This window comes from Mustela erminea, chromosome 16, assembly GCF_009829155.1.
Source record: "Mustela erminea isolate mMusErm1 chromosome 16, mMusErm1.Pri, whole genome shotgun sequence".
Lineage (NCBI taxonomy): Eukaryota > Metazoa > Chordata > Mammalia > Carnivora > Mustelidae > Mustela > Mustela erminea.
Genome location: NC_045629.1, coordinates 17,240,462 through 17,251,471, shown reverse-complemented (window position 1 = coordinate 17,251,471; position 11,010 = coordinate 17,240,462). Strand labels below are relative to the sequence as shown.

Sequence of the window (11,010 nt, the reverse complement as noted above, 5' to 3'; positions counted from 1 at the left end):
CTCAAACAGCTGGCGCTCCTGTTGATGATGCTGTTGTTTTGATTTCTTTCACTTTCTTCCAGATGTTTTCCAGCATAGAGCAATAGCCACAGAAAATCCATTCTAAAGTAAATGAACATGTTTCTCTTCCTTATGACATAGATAGAGTAGATAAAGAAGACTATGCTTGCTGGCAATTACGTAACAATCTTTGGTCTGAGTAATACCTGGGTCAGAGGCGGCAGTATCAGCATGGTAAGATGCAATGCTTGCGGGAAATATGTGGGGAAAAAAGTTAAAAACAAAAGCAAGAAAACAAAGCGATTGTCCACTTATGAGTACTAAGTATTTCTGGGGTTCAGATGGTGTGCTATTTGTCAGGCAGGAGCAGACAGACGATGAGCCAAAGAAGACATAATTACATGATGGATACCCAAGAGACCTTACAAAGTCATTTGAATTCCTGGATCCAGCCATGCTGTATGCAATTTCAGACTTGTCACATTTATGAGCCAATAACTTTCTTCTTTAAAACTTACGTTACATTGTATTTGGTTTTTGCAACTGTAGCCCAAAGTCCCAACTAATATATCAGGTGTTGGAAAAAAATGGCATAAAGTTCTATTTGTGGTTATGAGAGAATGAAAATAGAACCCAATGTTATTTATTGTACATTTGTAATCTTTAGTAGCAAATATTTTAAGTTTTGATAAAATGGTATGCCCTTATAAATCAAAAGCTACTCAGTTACAAAGTGGGTTAGAGCTGATAACAGTTTTATTGAAGGCAAAATAACAAACCAAGATAAAGTTTTTATACCTTTAATTTAGTAATTACTTTGGAATTACATAGTATAGGAGGCTCTGCCCTAGCACATTCTGCAAACCCTTTTTGGAAGAAAAAGACAAATGATGAGAATTCACTCTAGGATGTATTATGGTTTATTATGTTTAATAGAGTCAACCTGATGTCCCAAACCACCTGCCTCTCCAACACAGGTGCCTGTAGTTCAGTAAGTTGCATTTACTAACACATAGAACTATATATTACACATCTGGGGAATGTTGCTAGAAAAAGGAAATTTAAAAAAATTTTGTGGACTAAACTATCCCTAAAATTACTGAATGATCCTAGGTAACTGAGACCTTATAGAAAGATGACAAATTTTAATAATTCTTAAGCAAGAAAAAGACACTTGGTATGTAAGGATTGTAGAACCCTGGACTTTTGAAAAACACGTCTTCTTTTGATTTAGTGTCTATTGCATTCTTGAGACAAATGCATTCAATATTTGTTTCTGACACCTGTCTCATTGAAAAAAGTTTGTATTAAAACAAAAAACAAAACAAAACAAAACGGGGATACCTGCGTGGCTCAGTTGGTTAAGCAGCTGGTTTCGGCTCAGGTCATGATTCCAGGGTCCTGGGATCGAGCCCCCACTGTGTTCCCTGCTCAGCAGAGAGCCTGCTTCTCTGCCTGCTGCTCTGCTTACTTGTGCTATCTATGTATTTATTTATTTACTCTAAATAAATTAATCAATTAAAAATAAAGTTTGTACTTGTCCTTCATTTAAATGTTTACTATAAATGACACATACTATTTGTACCTTACCGGATAAATAGACTTTTTTTTTTCCATAGCCAACTTTACCTCTAAACCTTCACTTCTAAACCGTCACCATCATAGGTTAATCCCTGGCATCAGAGATAAAATAAAAGGTGCTCTGATGATCGGATATGGAGCCAGCTGTGAATTACAGCACTCAGTCTTTGGACAACATCTTCTTACCTGATAACCATGCTTTCCTACAGGACACTGCATGTTCTTCTTCTTCTTTTTTTTTAAAAATATTTTATTTTTTTATTTGACAGAGAGAGAGAGAGATCGCAAGTGCAGAGAGGCAGGCAGAGGGAGAGGGGGAAGCAAGCTCCCCGTTGAGCGGAGATCCTAATGCAGAGCAGAAACCCTGAGATATGACCTGAGATGAAGGCAGAGACTTAACCCACTGAGATACCCAGGTGCCTCTGCATGTTCTTTTTTACCCATTCCTTCTGATTTTTTTCTTTTTCTTTTTACCTGCCAGTATAATTAACATTCAGTGTTATATTGGTTCCAGGTATACCATGTAGTGATCGAGCAATTCTATATATTCCTCAGAGCTCATCATGATTTGGACTCTTAATCCCCTTTACCTCCTTCACCCATCCCTCTGCCAACCTCCCTTTGGGTAACCATTAGTTGGTTCTCTATAGTTAAGAGTCTGGTTTTTGTTCCTCTCCTTTTTCCTTTGTTCATCTGTTTTATTTAGGTTCCACATGTGAGTGAAATCATATTTGTCTTTCTCTGACTTATTTCACCTAGCATTTTACCTTTAAGATCCAGTCATGTTGTTGAAAATGGCAAGATTTCATTCTTTTTCATGGCTGAATAATAGTCCATTGTATATACATACTACATCTTCTTTATCCATTCATCTATCAATGGATATTTAGGTTGTTTCCAAAATTTTCGCTATTATAAATAATGCTATAATAAGCATTTATTGCATATATCCCTTTGAATTAATGTTTTTATATTCTTTGTGTAAATATCCAGTAATAGAATTGCTGGATCATATGGTAGTTCTATTTTTAACTTTTTGAAGAGCTTCCGTATGGTTTTCCATAGTGACCATACTAGTTTTCATTCCCACCAACGGAGCACAAGTATTTGTTTTTCTGCACGTCCTTACCAAAACTTGTTGTTTCTTGTGTTGTTGATTTAAGCTCTTCTGACAGGTGTGAGGCGATATCTCATTGTGGTTTTGATTTGTATTTCCCTGATTATGAGTAATGTTGAACATCTTTTTATGTGTTTGTTGATCATCTGGTTATCTTCTTTGGAGATATGTCTATTCATGTCTTCTGTCCATTTAAAAAATTTGGAGGGGTTGAGTTGTATTAGTTATATATGTACATATTATATATAAAATATATAACATATTTTATATAGTGTGTGTATATATAGTGTGTGTATATATATATTTAATATATAATATATATATTGTGTGTGTATACATATATATACACATATATACACATATATATACACATACACACATATATATCTATGCCTATGTATATATATATTTTTTGACAGGGTGCATTTGCTTATGTTGCACAGTCAAATACATTAAACCCCATTTTAAAAATGTGAGGCATATAAAAGTCTCTGTACAAATTCTGTACTAGTTTTAAATTCTTATTGACTAATAAAAGTGGCTTTCCATTATAGAACTGGAACTATCTAGAAATGCACGTGATGAATTTTTTGCATCCAGTATATCTGAAATATTATGATATCTTATGTCATGGCACAATCGAACAATTTGAAATCAAATGTTCGTATGTGAATAACGATCATAACTATTTTTACATTTGCAAAAACCTTAATCAGGTTATCCACATAGATACAGTTGGTTCCCCAAATATTAATTATATAAAATCCTAAAGAAGAACAGTATCCAACTGCATATGCATTCCATTTCTGTAAAGAGAGATTTGGCCTTTTTAGTGTTCCTCCCCTAAGTCACATAGCTATTTGCAAAGGCCAATGTTATACAATGCTGAAGACCATGGACAGATACTGTTCATATGATACCTGAATTTAGCCATCCTGATCCCTATCATAATATCTGCATATATCTATCAAACTCTGCAAGAGGATGCATCCCTGGATGAAGTCATCAAATGCAATCTGCACCCACACTTGTCTGTCAAACTTTCAAATGAAGATGTTGTGAAACTGGTCAGAGAGTCGGTATCCTGAGAGAGAGCTTACTTTAACTTGCTCTTTTCAGTCACTCAGACTTGTTCCTGTCATAGGTGTTGAAGAAGTTCTGCAGTCTGTGATATACTGGTGCCACTGAACTTGCTGAAGTTCATGCCAGCCTTGCTTTCTCAGTCAAATATAGATATGACTGACCCGGCAGTCACTGGATTCAATGGAGTCCACTGTGCTATCGGACAGTGCTTGCTGAAGCTTGTTGTCTGATATCTCTTGGCTCCTGTCTTTATCAGCCCTCTGGAAAATGCTCCATGAAAGCCCTGTTATGGCAGTATCCCACCTCTGGCAGGGCCGGGAGGGAAGATGGTAGATCTAGGTGGCCGTGGACCCAGGCAAGGTGGAGCTGAGGTGCAGAGGAGAATCTTTATATATTTTATTTTATTTATTCTTTAAAAATTTATTATTTATTTATTTATTTATTTTTAATAAACATATAATGTATTTTTATCCCCAGGGGTACAGGTCTGTGAATCGCCAGTTTTACACACTTCACAGCACTCACCATAGCACATACCCTCCCCAATGTCCATAACCCCATCCACCTCTCCCAACCCTCTTCCCCCCAGCAACCCTCAGTTTGTTTTGTGAGATTAAGAGTCACTTATGGTTAGTCTCCCTCCCAATCCCATCTTATTTCATTTATTCTTCTCCTACCCCCTTCACCCCGCCATGTTGCATCTCCACTTCCTCATATCAGGGAGATCATATGATAGTTGTCTTTCTCCGATTGACTTATTTAGCTAAGCATGATACCCTCTAGTTCCATCCACGTTGTCGCAAATGGCAAGATTTCATTTTTTGATGGCTGCATAGTATTCCATTGTGTATATATACCACATCTTCTTTATCCATTCATCTGTTGATGTATATATTTTAAATACTAACCCTATATTGGATGTGTCATATGCAAATACCTTCTCCCATTCAGTAGGTTGTCATTTTGTTTTGCTGATTGTTTCTTTGCTGTACAGAAGCTTTTTATTTTGATGTAGTTCCAATAATTTATTTTTGCTTTTGTTTCTCTTGCCTCAGGAGACATATCTAGAAAAATGTTTCCACTGCCAATGTCAGAGAAATTACTATCTGTGTCCTCTTCTGAGATACCCTATGGTTTTAGTCTCATATTTAAGTCCTTAATCCATTTTGAGTTTATTTTTGTGTAGGATATAATAAAGTTGTCTAGTTTCATTCTTTTGTGTGTAGCTGTCCAGTTTTCCCAACACCATTTGTTGAAGAGACTGTCTTTTATCTTTTGCACATTCTTTCTTCCTTTGTTGAATATTGACCATATAATTATGGGTTTATTTCTGGGCTCTCTATTCTGTTCCATTGACCTATGTGTCTATTTTGTGCCACTACCATACTGTTTTGATGACTACAGCTTTGAAGTATATCTTGAAATCTGGGATTGTGGTAACTCCAGTTTTGTTTTTTCGAGAGTGCTTTGGCTCTTTGGGGTTTTTGAGGTTCTATACAAATCTTAGGATTATTTGTTCTAGTTCTATGAAACTGTTGTTGGTATTTTGATAAAGATTGCATTATGTCTGTAGATTTCTTTGGGTATTATGGACATTTTAACAATATTTATTCTCCCAATCCATGAGCATGGAATATCTTTCCATATGTTTGTGTCGTGTCCAATTTCTTTCATTAATGTTTTACAGTTTTCAAAGTATAGATCTTTCATCTCCTAGGTTGTCTATTCCTTGGTATTTTTAGTGCAGTTATAACTGGGATTACATTCTTAATTTCTCTTTCTGCTACTTCATTATCAGTGTATAGGAATGCAGTAGATTTGGGGTGGTTAGATGGCTCAGTCAATAAGCGTCTGACTCTTGGTTTTGGCTCAGGTCATGATCTTGGGATCCTGAGGTTGAACCTCGTGTCTGGCTCCATGCTTAGTGTGAGTCTGCTCTAGGGGATTCTTTCCACCTCCCTCTTTCTCCCCCTTTGCTCCTTTTCTTTCTTTCTTTCTTTCTTTCTTCTCTTTCTTAACTATATGAAATCTTAAAAACAACGCAGTGGATTTCTGTATATTGATTTGGTATCCTACAACATTACTGAATTTATTTAACAGTTCTACCGATTTTTTGGTGGAGTCTTTGGGGTTTTCTATACATAGTATCATGTCATCTGCAAATGGTGAATGGTTTTACTTCTTCCTTACCAATTAGGATAACTTTTATTTCTTTTTCTTTTATGATTGCTGTGGGTAGAACTTCTAACACTATGTTGAGCAACAGGGGTGAGAGTGGACATCCTTTTCTTCTTACTTATCTTCCTTATACTTGACCTATTCCTTCTACTTTTTCTTTTTTAAAAGCTTTTCTCTGCAACATATGCTCTCCTTAATATCCACCACCAGGCACATATTGCATGGAGCACTGGGTGTGGTGCATAAACAATGAAATTGGAACACTGAAAAAATAAAATTAAATTAAAAAAATAAAAGCTTTTCTCATATTTCCATGTTCTCAGTTAATTCCTTCTTTCTTACTGGTGATGTTCTTATTCATAGCTAATAACAGATCTCACCAATTTTTATCAACCTTTACTTTATTAATCTTTTATTTGTTTATTATTTCTATTGGCACTCCCTATAATTTTTATGATTATGATTATTACTAAGGTAGTTGGTTAAATTGACCATGTAGTGGTTATTAACGTTAAAAATTATTTGGAGAATTAGTATGAAGCATATGATTATGATGGCTCCCTCCACTGAGAGTGTTACTGGTGGAACTGTGTCCACCAGAATTTCACATGCTGAAATCCCAACCCCCAGTTCCTCAGAATATTAACTTATTTGAAAATAGGGCTATTGCAGATGTAATTTGTTAAGATGAGGTTATACTGGAATAGGATGGTCCCCTAAAACAATGTGACTGATGTCCTGATGAAAAGGGGAAATTTGGACACAGATAATGCACACAGGGAGAATCTCATGAAATGGCTGGAGTTATGTTATCACAAGCAAGGAACTCTCAGAAGCTAGGAGAGAGGTCTTTGCTAGAACTATCAGAGAGAGCAAGACCCTGTCAACACCTTGATATCAGGAGTCTAGCTTCTCAAACTGTGAGATAGTAAGTTTCTATCGTTGATCTAGTTTCTGGTTCTTTGTTGTGGCAGTGTCAGGAAACTGATACAGAAGGAGTTCTTTGCTTGTGCTTTGGGTAGGGATAAAGAAACCCATGTCTTTGGTTGGTGGGTATACCTTGTGCTTAGGAGCCAATCCTCTTTTGGTCACTTAGAATCTCTCTGGTCCTCCTAAGCAACCTAGTAAATGGAGACAGTTCCTGACTCAGCAGTCAAAAATAATAAATAGAGTTTGAAGGCAAAAGAACACATCTATGGAAAGACCCTTCAACTCTAGATTTAGTACTGATTTTTTTTTTTGATCCATATACTGTCACATTCTACTATCTGTGTTTACTATCTCAGAATATTAGTATGTGGCTCTACCCTGCACTACTCATTCTGAGTTAAAATATGCTTTCACGAGGATGCCTGGATACATTTATAGTTTAATGAGCCAAATAGCTCAGTTTTCTAAAGATAGGTCAACTGAAAGAAGAGTTCAATACACTTTTTCCAGCCAATTAAATATTTTTGAAAATAGCTCTTTAGTTAGGCAGTTAAACCTAAATTTTCAGAGAGATAGTGGGAAGGCTTAAAAGCAGATTAATAAAGGAAATAAACTATTAATTATAATTAAAGACTTTATTGATTGAAACTTGACTATATTGTTAACTAACTTAATTTAATTCTAGATTTTATCCTGGCTTGAGCAGAAAGTTTTTCAAATTGTTTTGACTTTCCCTAGTCATCAGACTAATTTCTGGATGGCTTTTTTCTTTCTTTCTTTATTTTTGTAAGACTTTATTTATTTTTCAGAGAGAGAGAGAGAGAGCACAAGCAAGGGGAATGGCAGGCAGAGGGAGAAGTATACTCCCAACTGAGCAAAGAGTCAGACGTGGGACTCGATCCTAGGACCCTAAGATCACAACCAAACAGAAGGCAGATGCCTACCCGACTTTGCCACCCAGGCATCCCTAGACTGCTTTTTTCCATGTGGCATGCATCATCCATATTCAATTATAAATGTTTATTTGTATAATTCTTAATATAAGATCTTGAAGCAAAAGCAGAAATAATAATGATAGTTCATATCTATAGGATAGAATGCCTTATAGTATACAAGACACTTTATATAATAGGAGCTTTCTTAAACCATTGTCATGTATACAATCTACTAGGTGAAGAAAACTTTTCATTTATTTCTGGGCACACTGAAGACCAGGGATTTGTCAGCCCCCTTTCAACAACCTGGTCACCTTTGTGTCCCACAGTGAAGCAATTTTTACCAAGTTCTGTTTTTCCTCAAAACTGTTTAAGTGAGGAGAACTTGTTACTGTAATTGTGTGTATATTAGTACATTAACCAGTAACATAGGAGTGCAAAAAAGAGAATTGTATCTATAACACCTAAATCAATACTTCAGAAGGACCAAAAAAGACAAATCACATCAAAAATCAATTTGAAATTGGTTGTGGGACAGACATCATAAAAAAAATTGAGAGACAAATTTGGAAGAATTCTTTTTTTTTTTTTTTTAAGATTTTATTTATTTGACAGAGGAGACAAGTAGGCAGAGAAGCAGGCAGAGAGAGAGAGAGAGAGGAGGGGAATCAGGCTCCCTGTTGAGCAGAGAGCCTGACGTGGGGCTCAATCCAAGGACCTTGGGATCATGACCCGAGGTGAAGGCAGAGGCTTTAACCCACTGAGCCACCCAGGCGCCCCAGAAGAATTCTAAACAGGTTGCTTTCCAAATGCTCTAAAGTATTACTTTAACTTTAAAGATACACAGTAGAGGGGTGCCTAGATGTCTCAGTTTGCTGAGCATCTGACTCTTGATTTTGACTCAAGTCATGATCTCGGGGTTGTGGGATCGGGCTCCCTCTGTTGGGCTCTGCTCTGCTTGGGCTTCTTTCTGTCCCTCTCCCTCTCTGCTACCCCTCCTCCTGCTCATGTGCTCTCTTTCTCTCTCTCAAATAAATAAATAAATCTTAAAAAAATATAAAGACACACACTAGAAATAGTAGACAATACGCTTTATGAAGGACTGAGGAAGGAAAGAAAACATCAATCACACAGCCATGTTGTGGTTGGCAGAACAGTGCCCCCATCCCCAACCTCAAAGATATCCCATCCCAATTTTCAGACCCTGTGGTATGTTATGGCTGAAGGGGCCTTATAGATGTGATTAAAGATCTTGAGATAGAGATATTATCCTGGTTTATCCAGTTGGATCCTATATAATCCCAAGTGAAAGAAAGGTAGTAGAGTCACAGTGAGAGGAGGAGATGTAATGAGAGAAACAGAGGCTGGAGAGGTGATTGCTGGCTTTGAAGATGGGAGGGAACCATGAGCCAAGGAATGTTGGGGAAGTCTAGAAGCTAGAGAAGGCCAGGAACAGATTCTTCCCTGGAGCCTCCATGGGAGGCTGCTGTGAAGCTCTGTAGCCCTACAGACCCCTTGAGTCCAGTGAGATCCATTTTGGATTCTGACCTCCAGAATTATAGGATAATAATTTTGTATCATTTTAAGCTAATGTGCATTCACTTTTTTTTTTTTTTTTGGAGTTTGTTTATTTACATATGGAGAATAAGAATACATTCATGCTTAAAATTAAAGTTATTGTGATTATTATGGTATGTATGTATCATTTTTTAAAACCAATTTCCAATTTACCTAACTTTTAATTAATTGACCAGCCACAGGCTCCAATGTTTGGAAGAGAGGACTATTATTCTATGTAGACTCTCCTTTTATCTACAGGAGATTTGTGAAGTCCATGTCACCGTTGCATTCAAAGTTCTTGTTTTGTCTCTGTCTCTGGTTTTATGATTGAGGTGGAGAAAGTCAATTTATTTCCTTCTTATTTTCATTTATGAAAACTGGGGGCTTGGACTTTTACTCTCTAACAGTGTATGATTTAAAAATTTTCATCAAATAATCTCACTTATCTTCTCTCACCTGTTTAATTTGTAGCTGAAACCCTTGGGTTTATCTGTGCTTTAGCTCTGATTTAACTTGAAATTAAAGTCCGTGTGCTTCACAGCTGCTGGCTGTCCTTAACCAGGGACTGACGATTGAAATGTTTGAAGAACACTGGAGTCAAGAGACCAGGATTTCAGATCTGATTGACACTAACTAGCTGGGTGTCCTTTGACAAATCTTTTAATCTCTCTGGGCCTTAGTTTTCTCATTTATAAATTATGAAGTTGGAGTCAATAATTTTTAAGGTCCTTTTTAGCTTTACAATTCTATGACTCCATAATTTTAATTCCAGGAAAATTCAGCTCTAAGGAATGCTGAATTTCTCTTCAAGGTAGGAAGAAAGGTATTGTGGGTTAGAGGATACTCATGCATGTTTCTGTATATTCATTCCTATGAATATCTTTTCCAAGAAGTTGAAAATATCTACATAAGTCCTATCGTACACCTAATTTCTCCCCTAATCATACAATCCTTAGCCTATACTTAAACACAAATGCTTTTTGTTGGGATGACCTTGTCTCAGCCATGGATCTAGCCCATTCTGCAAGACATAGCCATTTGCAACTCTGTTATGGACATTGACCTGAGTACTAGAAAAGCTCCAGCATCTCACACAGGAGGAATCAGATTTGAAGACTGATCAATTATAAATCACCTCATAAGTGCTATGGCGGGGTAGAACAAAATGCAGAATATGGGTCAGGGAAGGAGTGGTTCACCTCACCTTGTCTGTAATCGTGACAAAGGCTTTTGAACCTTTTTGAGCAAAGGCTATTAGATCCATGAGATGCATCCTGAACCTTCTAAAAAGCAAGTTTTGGGGTACGGGTGTTACTTCAGGCACAGAAAATGCCCTGTTCCAAATGCAGGGGTGTGAAAGTCATGGCATATTTGAAGCAAGGTGAAATTTTTACCATGTCTAAATATAGACCGAGTGTGATGAACGACAGGGCAAGTTCATGGAAGATAAGACAGAAAAAGTGCAAGCCATTTATACCAACTTAGAGGCAACAAGGAATCATAAGTGTCTTCATGGTGAAATGACATGATCAGATGTTATTTTTAAAGGGTTAATTCCAGCATGTATTGGGAATGTGTAGAACGAATGTGGAAGGTTTTGTAGAAGGAAAGGAGAGAGGAAGCTTC

The 11,010-nt window shown here is 36.8% G+C and overlaps 1 pseudogene; it reads right to left on the bottom strand.

Moving 5' to 3' along the window:
• Positions 1-3,524: 3,524 nt before the first annotated feature.
• LOC116575518 lies at positions 3,525-10,657 on the bottom strand (annotated as a pseudogene).
• Between the last annotated feature and the right edge of the window lie 353 nt (positions 10,658-11,010).